The sequence below is a fragment of the Nothobranchius furzeri genome, chromosome 3 (assembly GCF_043380555.1).
Source record: "Nothobranchius furzeri strain GRZ-AD chromosome 3, NfurGRZ-RIMD1, whole genome shotgun sequence".
Taxonomy (NCBI): Eukaryota; Metazoa; Chordata; class Actinopteri; order Cyprinodontiformes; family Nothobranchiidae; genus Nothobranchius; species Nothobranchius furzeri.
In genome coordinates this window covers 57,142,384-57,154,858 of record NC_091743.1, presented here as the reverse complement: position 1 = coordinate 57,154,858, position 12,475 = coordinate 57,142,384, and positions in this window count along the sequence as shown.

Sequence of the window (12,475 nt, the reverse complement as noted above, 5' to 3'; positions counted from 1 at the left end):
AGCCTCAGCCCCGCGTGTCAGCAGTAATCAAGTCTAATCGTTGACAACAACACATTTCACCAATCGATAAAGAATAGGCGGAATCCTTTGATGGTGAAATTTTAATCTTTTTTCTCCTTCGTGTGTGTGTGTGTGAGAGTGTGTGACTTAATCTGCGTCGATAGCCTCTTAATATCTCTCACACGCGGCTCTATTCATTTCTCCTCGAGGTTGCTCATTGGATTTTCCGATTTCAAAAACACGCCTTTTATGTTTCATTGTTCTTAAAGCTATTAGATTAAGTGGAGTCAAACGCAATTACAGCACACAGCTGTTCCCTGTGAGCCTATCTGCTGGTTTCGAAGGCAGAACGAGGAGGGGAGATGTGCACGCCACACTCTGATTATCATTTAATGTTCCCAGGACTCCTAAAGCATGATCCGACGGAGCAAGATGAATGGGGGGAAAGTGAGGCTCAGAGAGCAGAATGAGCAACTAAATAGGAGAAAATGAAGGCCGGGTGACTGACGGCAGAGAGAGAGAGAGAGAGAGAGAGAGAGAGAGAGAGAGAGAGAGAGAGAGAGAGAGAGAGAGAGAGAGAGAGAGAGCAAAATTCATCAGTGGAGCAACACTGACCTCTACTGGCACGCTTACACACACTGGTTTGCCCGGAACGCTTTGGCCTCACCACCACCAGCAGCAGCTTGAAAATTGCTTTCTTAAATCATAAACTCTATGAGTGAGCAGGTCCATAGATCATGCACACCGAGGAGAAGAAATGGCGAAGGGGAAAGAAACACAAAGGTCCGTGCCAATTATTGGCCGAGGTTCTACATTGGTCTTACAAAAATGCAATCAATAACGGGTCCAATGTGGACCACACACATCGCAGGCCACAGTTTCACAGAAAAAGAGTGTGTGGAGGTTGGGATGGGGTGTTGTACCACGTTCCTCTCAGGAACCTCTCCATGTTTTTATGAGCTCAGAAATTAGAGAAAAATAAATTCATTCATGAGATACTTGGCACAGATCTTCTAAGTTTGAGGAGATCTTAACAGGAATGAGGCGGTGGTGGTTGAGGGTGGCGGGGTGGGGTTGCTGTTGGTGCTGCTGGGGTGGGATGCTGATGGTGACAGATGTGCTGGTTAATTTGGAGGGCTTAAGGTTTGTTATCACACACAACTGGAGCCAAAAATAGCAGGGATGCTTATGCTCATCATTGACCTTTGGTCCTTCTACGATAGCTGTTGAAACAACAACAACATCACACACACACACACACACACACACATCTAGTTTATTACGTTTACCAAGTCCAAAGTTACACTAAAGATTCAACCCCCCACCACCCACCACCACCTCCCCCCACGAGACAAGGGTGGTGGGTTCCCGCCTCTCAGTCATCCTCCTCCTCCGCTAATGATGCTCTGGCATGTGTGTTTTGCAGCCATTCACAGGGCTGGCATGAGTTAACGGCCCTGGTACCACCAGCCCCCCCCCCCCCCCCCCCACCCCCCACCCCCCCCCCACCCCAGTAAAGTGATACGTCCAGCTGGCTTAGAGGAGCACATACAGTCAGGACTGAACAGATGCCACTCATTTCTGTGAGCCAAAGTGACCCAGCAATGAGCTGGCTAAGCACCTAAAAAAGCTAAGCTAGTAACGAGAGAATTTCTCTGCTGGGTGACGGCGCAGCATGGAGCCTCGCCACGGTGGTCGTCTTTCTCACCCCGTCACACTCTGTCCTTTTCCTATTCTCAGATTTGTACCGTGACTTCGTCTTATTCGTGGTTCGTGTACAAAAGCATTTTCTGTGCACTCAAACTCAGTAAATCTCTCCGAGCAGCGCCGCGGTGTGTTTCTGTCCGTACATGTCTGCGTGAATATGCCTGCGCTTGGCTGGTAGTTGATGCACCCTGTGACATATTGAGGTAATAAAACACTCCTCCGTGGGGGACGGCTGCAGCCCACTAATTAAACACCTCTTATGTGACCTTATTGCAGGCGTCAGTTGCCATGGAGTCCGGCTACATCTTCTGGGCCCCTCGTTACACCAAACAGGATCTACCTCCTTTGAATCAAATGAAAGGTTGTGTGTGTGTGTGTGTGGAGAGCAATGGAAGGTCAGGACCAAAAACAAAAAGTTAGTATTTTGCATAATCGCTTTCAGATACGGGGTACTGATGAAAGAATATATATTCCCTCGGTTCAAGGAGAACTTAAAGAGTGATGGTTTTAGAACAAGCGCCTAATGTTTGCACACACAGTTTAGTGCAGCTGTTTACAGAGAGGAGTCTGCAGACTGACACTTCCTTCTCCTCATGTGTGTTTGTACAGAACAACTGCATCACAATGATTCTCCTAAACTAACTCAGTTAGCTACTCTGAGACAGTTTTTAGCTGATTACTGTAACAAGAGATCAAAATACTTCTACTTTTGTAACTGTAACTATTTATTATATCAGGTTGTAGCTCTGTTCCTTTTTTAGATCACACATCGAGTCAATCAAGCTGACTGCACCACCATGCAGCCCAACAGAAGCTTTAGCTTTTATTGTTCTTGTCATGAATTGTTTTCTCAACTTTTTTCCCCATTATTTTCTGTAAAAAAAAAAAATTCCTTTTAGTCTCAGTCGGACAGTTGATTTCAATCATTTTTAATCCCACATTTTTGTCTATGACACTTCAACCTGTGATTTAAACTAAAAAAAATCAGGCCACATTCTTTGTTTCTCAGCACAGTTGATAGATTCTTTAAAAGGGGTTCAGTGTTTCCTGCACATTTTACCAGAGATTCCATATTTATCTGCCTGTTTGCAGCAGTTCTGAGACATTACTGGGAAATTTTATTTGATACATATCCCTGTGTATACATGGGTCCTTATAAAAACACTTGTCTGAGGTCATACAGCAACGTATCATATAGAAAATGTTCTGCATGCATCAACATTATTTTTAGAACTTAGATGAGTTAGATAAAAAAGTGTGCGTGCGTGCGTGCGTGCGTGCGTGTGTGCGTATGCATGAGTGTGTTATGGCCAGGGCTCTTGAATGACGATGTCCTCTGATTATATCCGTTCTGAGGCATGGGGTCAACCCAACAGATGACTCAACACCTGTCACCAGCCGAGTCCTGCTCATCACTTACCGAGTCCATATGCTGCCCATTAACGCCAGACGTGGGCACTCGGCCCTCAGAGGTCACACACCTACTGACCCTCTCCACATCTGCTGATAGAGATGCTAAAAGGTAAAACACTGAAAGGAAAATAGACACATTTACGAATTCACCTTTCTGCAAAATATATAAGCAAAAAATAATAATAATAATTCACGAAACCCCAACTTTGTGGTAAACAGTCAAATACCTGCATCTGCTTTTAATACATTTTTCTAGAAATAGAAAAGGTCACAGGGACACTGAGACAAAAAAAACATTTAAACATATCTAGAGAAAATTAATCCTCTTGCAGTTAAGAATAAAAGCAATATCAATACCAGGAAATCATACATGTGTGGACAAAATTGTTGGTACCCTTCGGTCAATGAAAGAAAAACCCACAATGGTCACATAAATAACTTGAATCTGACAAAAGTAATAATAAATAAAAATTCTATTAAATTTAACCAATAAAAGTCAGACATTGCTTTTTAACCATGCTTAATTAAAAAAATAAACTCATGGAACAGCCCTGGACAAAAATGACAGTAACTTAATATTTTGTTGCACAAATTACTGCAAGTAAATGATTCCTGTAACTCTCAGTGAGTCTTCTGCACCTCTCAGCAGGTATTGTGGCCCACTCCTCATGAGCAAACTGCTCCAGTTGTCTCAGGTTGGAAGGGCGCCTTTTCCAGACGGCATGTTTCAGCTCCTTCCAACAGGATTGAGGTCAGGGCTCATAGAAGGCCACTTTAGAATAGTGCACTGGTTTCCTCTTAGCCATTGTTGGGTGTTTAAGCTGTGTGTTTTGGGTCATTGAGCTATCGAATGCAGACTAACAGAAGCACGCATCTTTTACCTCATGAGGTTCTAACAGGCAGGCCCTGTTAGTTCTTCAGCTCAGAGGACCCCACAAGGGGCCCTCATTGGAGGAACTAGAGCTTGAACTCAAAGGCTACATTAAGCAGCTAACTAGCATCCATAAAGCCATTTATTTGCAGGAAAAGAAAAAAGAGCTTGTCTCTAGCGCAGGCGCAGATGGGCCAGTGGCTCCTGGAGACCAGGTGTACATCAAAGTCTTCAGGAAGAAGTGGCACAAACCACGGTGAGAGGGATACTACAAAGTGGTTCGAGCAAAACCAACAGCAGTCCAGGTCGAAGCAGGATTGACGTGGCATCATCTGACACATTGCACGAAAATCAAAGACAAAACTCAGGGCAGTATTGTGTCAGACTTAACCAAACAGCATTAACCATTTACAGACCTTTCTCACATCTACCTTACTTATCTAAGCTGCTTGAGAGGGTTGTATATTTACAGTTGGTTGCATTTTTAGACACTCTTGAACTCTGGGAGATCTTTCAGTCAGGGTTCCGAGCAGGTCACAGTACCGAGACTGCACTTTTAATGGTTCTTAATTATGTTATTTTTAGCTTGTGACGGGGGGGATGCTGTCATTCTTTTGATGTCAGATCTGCAACCTTTGATACGGTCGATCATGACATTCTTTTGGATCGGCTGCAACATTGGGCGGGAATTACCGGTTCAGCCCTACAATGGCTACGCTCCTACTTATCCGACAGGAGTTTTTGTGTTAGTGTAGGTGAAACCTCCTCGACCTGGGCAGGATTCAAGTGGGGTGTGCCACAGGGCTCTGTACTGGGTCAGCTTCTTTTTGCAATCCATCTAATACCGTTGGGGAATCTTCTTCGGCGGTTTGGCATATGTTTTCATTTTTATGCTGAAAATCTGGGGTGGGGGTGGGGGTGGGGTCGATGGATCAATATCAAAAGCTTGTAGATGCCTTAGAGGATGTGTGCTCCTGGATGGCTACAAACTTTTTACATCTGAATGAAGCTAAGACTGAAGTAATTGTACTTAGCCCTGGCATGTCTGCACGCCCATCCGATGCTGTGAATCTGGGCCCTTTAGCATCTAATGTGAAGACCACCATCCGAAATTTGGGAGTGCAACTGGATTCGGCCCTTAAATTTGACGCACAAATCAACCAGGTTGTGCGATCGTGATTTTTAATTTACGCCGAATAGCCAGAATTAAGTCCCTGCTGTCAAGAGTACCACTAGAGACCGTCACACATGCTTTTATGCTTTCAAGGCTTGACTACTGCAATGCATTGTATGCCGGCCTTAGTCAGGGTGCGGTAGCATGCTTGCAGTTAGTACAGATCCCAGCCGCTAGGTGTGTGACAGGCACTAGGCGCAGGGAGCATATCACCCCTTAGCATCCTTTCATTGGCTGCCTGTACAATACAGGGCAAAATTTAAGGTGTTGGTACTGGCATACAAGGCCTTACAAGGAACGGCTCCAGCATATCTTGGCCACCTTTTGCATAGACATGACCCCTCACGGGCCCTTCGCTCAGCCGGCAGGGAGCTGTTGATGGTTCCGTGCATCAAGTGTAGGTCACGGGGGGACCGTGCATTCTCGGTGCTGGCACCTGCGCTTTGGAACCAGTTGCCCTTGGTGGTGCGTCAGTCACCCTCAATGGGTTTTTTTAAGACTCGCCTTGAGACCCATTTTTTTGTCAAAGCATTCCAGGATTAGCAATTCTTACCTGTTTTTTTTTTTGCCCCTGCCTCTTAATCTTTTCAGAATTTTATTTTTTGTTTTTACTCTCCTCTCTTAATTTTTATGTTGGTTTTACGATAGCTATATTTTATTTTGATGGTTTTATGCTTTTATTGTGTTGTGTTCAGCACCTTGGGCGTCTGCATTGGTCGCAGAAGGGGCTTTATAAATAAATAAATAAAACAAAATGAAATGAAACGGCATGATGGCAGAGAAAAAGAAGGCCATGCTAAGCCTGATAACACTAGGGGGTTTTGTGCTTGTCTTGGAGGAGGTAAAGATGGAGACAACAGCAAAGAAGCAACTCGTCAACCCATCACAAGGTCACTTGGCCAACAGAGACGCAGCACACCATAGCAAAGTTAAGTTCTATGCAGCAGGCTGGATGCAAAATAAGTCAGCATCATTGCCTGCATTCAATTTAGCACTTGTTAATTCTCAATTGTTGAAAAGGGAAGAGGAGGATAGATAGAGGTATCTACATCTTAGGACAGCCCAAGTTCAGTTCACAACTCCAAAATTAGAACATAACTGACAAAAGCTCATGTTAACGACGTCATCAGTAACCCGGGTAGCTAAAATTGTTGTAACAACCACAGCTTCAAGCGATGTTTTGACCACGGCTAAGATAACTGTGGTCCCTGATGGTGTAACCACAGTTCCTAATAATGTTTTAACTACCAGTGCTAAAACTACTGTGATCCCTGATGTTTTGATGACCACAATCCCCGTAGAACGTGTTCATACTCCCTCTCTCTCTCTGACTCAACTGACTTTAAGCTCTAAAACAACACCAACTGGCAAGTTAAGAAGTGTAACCACCATGCCACCTGTTGGTACTACAACTCCCACAGGAGGTGTAGCCATGAATTCACCTGAGGTGATTCCTGAAAAATACACTTCTAAAGAATGTGTCATTGCACAATGTCGCACATGTAAGACCAAAGAGAAAGTGAAGAGCAATAAGAAGGTTCCACCTCTTCTTAAATTGCTGTTGTGTGGACTTCAATGCAGATTGCTTCATAGTACACAAGACAAGTACAAATAGGTTCAAACATGTGCAGAATATAATATCCAAGATGCATGTGCTGAATTTGCACTTCAAACAGACCAAAATGGTCCTCCAACTGACTACAAAATTGGCCATAGTGCTGATTATGAATGTTTTGCAAGTGAAGGTTTCACTGATGACGGAGGAGTGGATGTAGGTAATACATTGGTTAACTGTATTGTCACTTGGGTATTATCCTGGTTCCCACATGCAAATATGACACCACTCTTTATTGACACCCTCATTTGGTATGAAAACCCTAAAGCTCTTAGTCGGGATTGTGATGACATCACAATGATGATTCCTACTCATGATCTACTGGGTGAACAAGCCATTCCGTTGGCTGACAGCTACTGGACATTTTAACTAATGTTTTGCCAAGTTTTACGGTCAGATTGTGTCTGCTAGTACGAATGAAAGTTCCAGTGACTGTTTTGCATGAAGGTGTGAGGGAGACGGAGACTACTAATGGACATAGAACAAAGAGGTATGATGTGTTTGATCATTAAGTGCATGTGAATGCCATAGGTCTGCCCACAGGTATTACTTTTGAGTTTCAAGCAAGAGATAAGGTGATAGCTGGTGTAGAGTCAATTTTTCCCCAGGTGACAATAAGTAAGAATGTGAAATGGATCAACTATATTTGTTTATATCAACAAAGAATCTTAAATTACACGACAAATGCTCTCGGCCTTCTCGGCGAACCGCTTCATGCCAAAACAAGAATGGCTTTGCAGAACAGACAGGTTTTGGACAGGCTGGTGGCCAAGAAGAGCGGAGTCTGCTGAATGCTACATAATAATCGTACACGCATACCGAGTAATACGGCTCCTGGTGGAATGTTTACTGACGCTATGAATAAGATGAAAATTGTAAAGGTAGAGCTGATGGAGAATGCAGGCAAAGAAAGCTGGTTCTTAGATTTCTTAGCTCTCAAATTGGGAAAATGGGGAGCTATCTTTGCAAAAGCAGGAATTAGTGCATTAGTAGTACTAATTCTGATTTTTCTATTTACATGTTGCATCCTACCTGCTGTGAGGAGACTGTGGGAGCAAATTCTGGCTGCCCAAATGAATCTTGCTGCTTCATCTCAATATGTCCAAATGGAAATGGCCGTGATGGACCCTGCGCAGGTTCCAATGTGTCTGGAGAATGCTATGGCTGAAGAGTAGACTGTGCATCTCAATGGACTGGTGATGATGATACGTGCAGTCTGCAAATGAATCAGCCTCAAAGTCCTCTTCCAGCATCAACACCCCTGCAGCAGTCATCAATAAAACAGAACTTGACTCTTTTGTTTTTCTTCCCTCCATTTTTTTTAACACTGTAACTGGGATTTTGACACCATTCTTTATTTTGGTTGAGCAGTTGTGTTATTACATTAAATATGTTCATTACACTCACTATTATGTATTCTGTAAGTTTAGTCATATTATTATGACGTCAGTAAAGTATTGAAATAGTCCCAAGTTGAGGTGAAGGGAGGCTTGGCACTTCAATGTCCAGAGATAGTGTTGCTTGTATGACTGTGAAACAAAGCCCCACGCTGTGATGAACAACTGTTTTTTTTTCCATGTCTTCTTAAACCCATAAAGAATCCATCACTATTAGCTGTGAAGCTCCAATATTTATTGTGTAGCCTCCGGAAATGGTCTGTTTTTCCATCTACAGGTCGACCTCTTCAGTATCGAGTCAGGTGGAGACATACGTCTTAACTGGGGCTTTAATCTGCCAAGGTCCTTCCAAGCTCCCTCTTATCTAAGACTGCTTCGCTTCACAGCACACGACAGATGAACTTTCATAATTAAATCATAATGAACAAAATGAGTAAATAATCATATGATTGAATGAACAATAATGGTTAAAGAATAATTACAATGTTTTGATTAATCTGTGCTTAAATTACTGTGGTTGAAATTAATATTATTATGTTATGATCAGTAAAGTTAGATTTAACAAGTGAATCACGATCTACTGACAGCTCACACACTCAGACACGTGACGATGACAAGGTTAACTAATATCATGACACATTGCTTTCAGTTCCACCAATCAGAACTCCTGTATCTGACGCAAGGCATGTTTTCTGAGGTTTGTGTGTAAAACCCTTTTTACATGTCAAATTCTGATTTGTTAGAAAATCAAAATATGACAATGATTAAAACATAGCTCACTTCACCGTGAGTCAGTTCTTGAGAGTTCTTGAGAAAGCTTTGGACCGGCCATCCGGAGCAAACCCTCTTTAACTCAGAGCATCTTTTGACAAGCTGTCAAAAACCTGTTGCACGCTACAGCTGACTGCAAACGGTTCCTTCAGAATAAAGCTGAACCAACTTCAACTCCTTAAGAGTTATTCCTAAGACACAAATAACAACTGTCATGACCTTCTACGGACTTCGGTACCTCTGGGGTCCCCGGACCTCAACACATTCCGGATCTACCATGGGGATCATCGAGCTGGTACGTAGACTCGACAGATTGCGTCTGATGTGGGTTTAGAAACCATCACTATAGTTTGTAGCAGACCAAATTCACTCCTACTCAGAACTCACTTTCTCCAGATTCAAAGGTTCTGATAACATCACATTCACACATCATCACATCTCACATTCCATCCACTTAAGAGTCATTCATCACAAAAACTGTCCTAGTTGTCAAGTTTTTAATTGTTTAGAAAATAAATGTCTTACATTTTATAAACTTGACTCTCTTCTTGAATTAATACAAAGTGTCTGACAATCCCTGAATAAACAAAGAATTCTAAATCTTCTGGTGAAACATTCAAAGTGTAGTGTAGTATATCAAGCTTTAAAAGCACCCAAATACATACATATGTTACTCCTACAATTGTAAAACAACACTCAGTACGTGTTCAATACTTACATAGTATGTCTGTGACCCTTACAGTAAGCTCCATAGTTTCTAATTTTTATTTGTGGTTTTTAGCGGTCGCATGTTACAAAACTAGCTTACTTCCTATGTGTATATATACACATGTACCTTTGCTATTATTTTCTTCAAATTATTCTCTTAAGTGTTTGTGCTGCTGTAACAAGTGAATTTCCCTACTGTCTATTCTATTCTGTTATATTCTATTCTATTGTCCCTTTAAAACACAAAGTAAACAAACACAAATACATGTAAAATTACATTTATACTATATGTTTTATTTTCATTTAAACACAACATTTTATTGGCAAAATGTAACACAGTAATAATACCCTTTGAGAATAAATGTCTTAGAATTTCTTTCAGACCTCTCAGCCATCTAATTGCTGTGTTTAAAGAAACAACAGTACAGTCATCTGCAGGGTTGTAAAAGCTGCATGAAGGCAGTTTAACCTGAATTAAACCCTTACTGGAGAATAACTCGTTGAAAATTGCTGCCTGAGAGAAAGTGGGAGTTTAAGCAGTGGAGAAATTCATTCTCTGCACGCTGATCTTCTGTGTATAAATGTGTGTGGATGCAAAATATGTGTGCATGAACATTTGCAGGCGTGTTTTGTTTCTGTATGAGCCCATTTTGACCGTGTGTGTGTGTGTGCGTGCACGCACGTGCGTGCGTGTGCGTGTGTGTGTGTGTGTGTGTGTGTGTGTGTGTGTGTGTGTGTGTGTGTGTGTGTGTGTGTGTGTGTGTGTGTGTGTGTGTGAGCGAGAGAGAGAGAGAGAGAGAGAGAAATCAGGAAAGCCTGAGAGAGTGCTTGACTGACTGTTTAAAAAGAAATGCGGAGGGCATTCGCTTCAAAAGGATGGTATTCAAAGAGCATTGAGTTTCAAAAGGAGACAGAACTGAGGGCAGCTGGGTTTGAACCGTGTTTGTGCAAAGGAGTCTGCTTTTCAAAAAAAGAACAAGAAAAAAAGAAAGAAATTCCTGAAGTGTGTTCATTTTTCCTGAAGAGGGGTAGAGATTATTAGGAGAAAAAGAGAGACGGCAGAGGAGCCAGTCAGACGGGATGATGACGAGTTTACCAACTGACTAGAGAGAAGGGAGGGGGATAAGGAGGGAGTCGTGGACTGGAAGGTTGGAGAAAGAAAGTGGGAAAGAGAGGGACACATTCAGGGAGGGCACTGGCCTGCGGCTCTGCTACGTGTCGTGCCTCTTCAGGAGACTCGGAGAGGAGGAAAATAAAAAAAGAGTTAGAATGTGAGAAAGAACAAAAACCCACTTTCTAGGCATACCTATGGGAGTGGTGCTTGTGGTATTGCCCTATATAGCAGCACCAATCTGACCTCAGTGCTGCAGGAGTGATGGTTACCGAATTACCATGTCAATGGCCCGGTGCCCCGTCATGCCAGCTCCCTCGCACACACACATAATAAACACACTCCATCACCCGTCTGTCCGAGCCACACCGCCCAACGAGAGCATATTAATTATAGATGTGCGTTAAATTACTTCCATTACCTCTCCTGCTCAGTGGTCAGGACAAAGACAGCAATGATGGATGGAAGGGGTTTGTTATATCTCCCCAAGTACCAAATGTCCCTTCTTTTACTTTTTTTAACCCCTTTTCCTGCAGTGTTAGGTTTTTTCCATCATTTCCTCTGCATTTTTGTGGTAACTTGTTTGTCCTCATTTCCCTGCATGACCCATCTACACTTGTGTCTAATCTTTATCAAGTTGGAAAAGGTTAAGTTGAAGTGGTTTGGGCATCTAGTTAGGATGTCTCCTGGATGCCTCCTTGGTGAGGTGTTCTGAGCACATCCAGACCCAAGAGCAGACCCAGGACATGCTGGGGGACCATGGTTCTCATCTGGCCTGAGAATAGCTTAGGATCCTCCAAAGGAGCTTGCCCAAGTGGCTGGGGAGAGGGAATTCACATGATAACATGACCACTATCTGACAGTTCTGACAGACCTGACTCTATTTAGCCAAAAACAGGTAGCTCCATGCATAAGATAGCAATTATTAAAATTCATTTTTCTATTCTAATTAATTTAATTTTTCACAGAGACATTTACTTAAGGAGACGAAGTGCAGTTTGTACCTTTAATCCCTGGAAATATTAATTGAAACATTGTTGAAAAAGAATAAAATGTTGTCCAGTCGTTGAAAAATCTTGACAGCTTCTCAACATTTGAACATAAATATTGGGTCTAAAGTACATAGGGCACAGGTCTAGGGTCTTTGGGGGGTGCCATATTAGACGTCATGTTTCCAGCTCGGGGTCCTGCGTCTGTCGATGACATCATACTAGACGATTGACTGGACGTGCAACTTAAGGAAGTTACTTTACCGTGTTTAAAAACATTTAGGCAGTAAGAAACATGAATTTAATGACAAAACTGCTAAACTCTTTCCAAAACATATGTGAAAGAACAGAATCAAAAAATGATGCAATATATTTTGGCCGGGCGGTGTTGCCGTAGTATGATGACATCATCGGCAGGCGCAGGAACCCAAAAGTATTTTCTCTTTGGAATTAACTGAAGGACCATCAAAGTCTGAGGAGTCACGTGGAGGTTGCATGCTTTCTGCTCCACAGGTAACAACATTTACCGTAATGTTCATTTAAACTAGCGACAGTCAGGAAGATATGGTGTAAACCTGCCCTGTACGTACTGCCAGGAAACTACACACTGTAACTTTAAACATCTTTTGTTAGGACACGTCCACTATTATGCCCACCGTTATTTACACTGATAACAGCTTTACATTAATTAATATTGTGCGACAAGTGTAAAAGTGAAA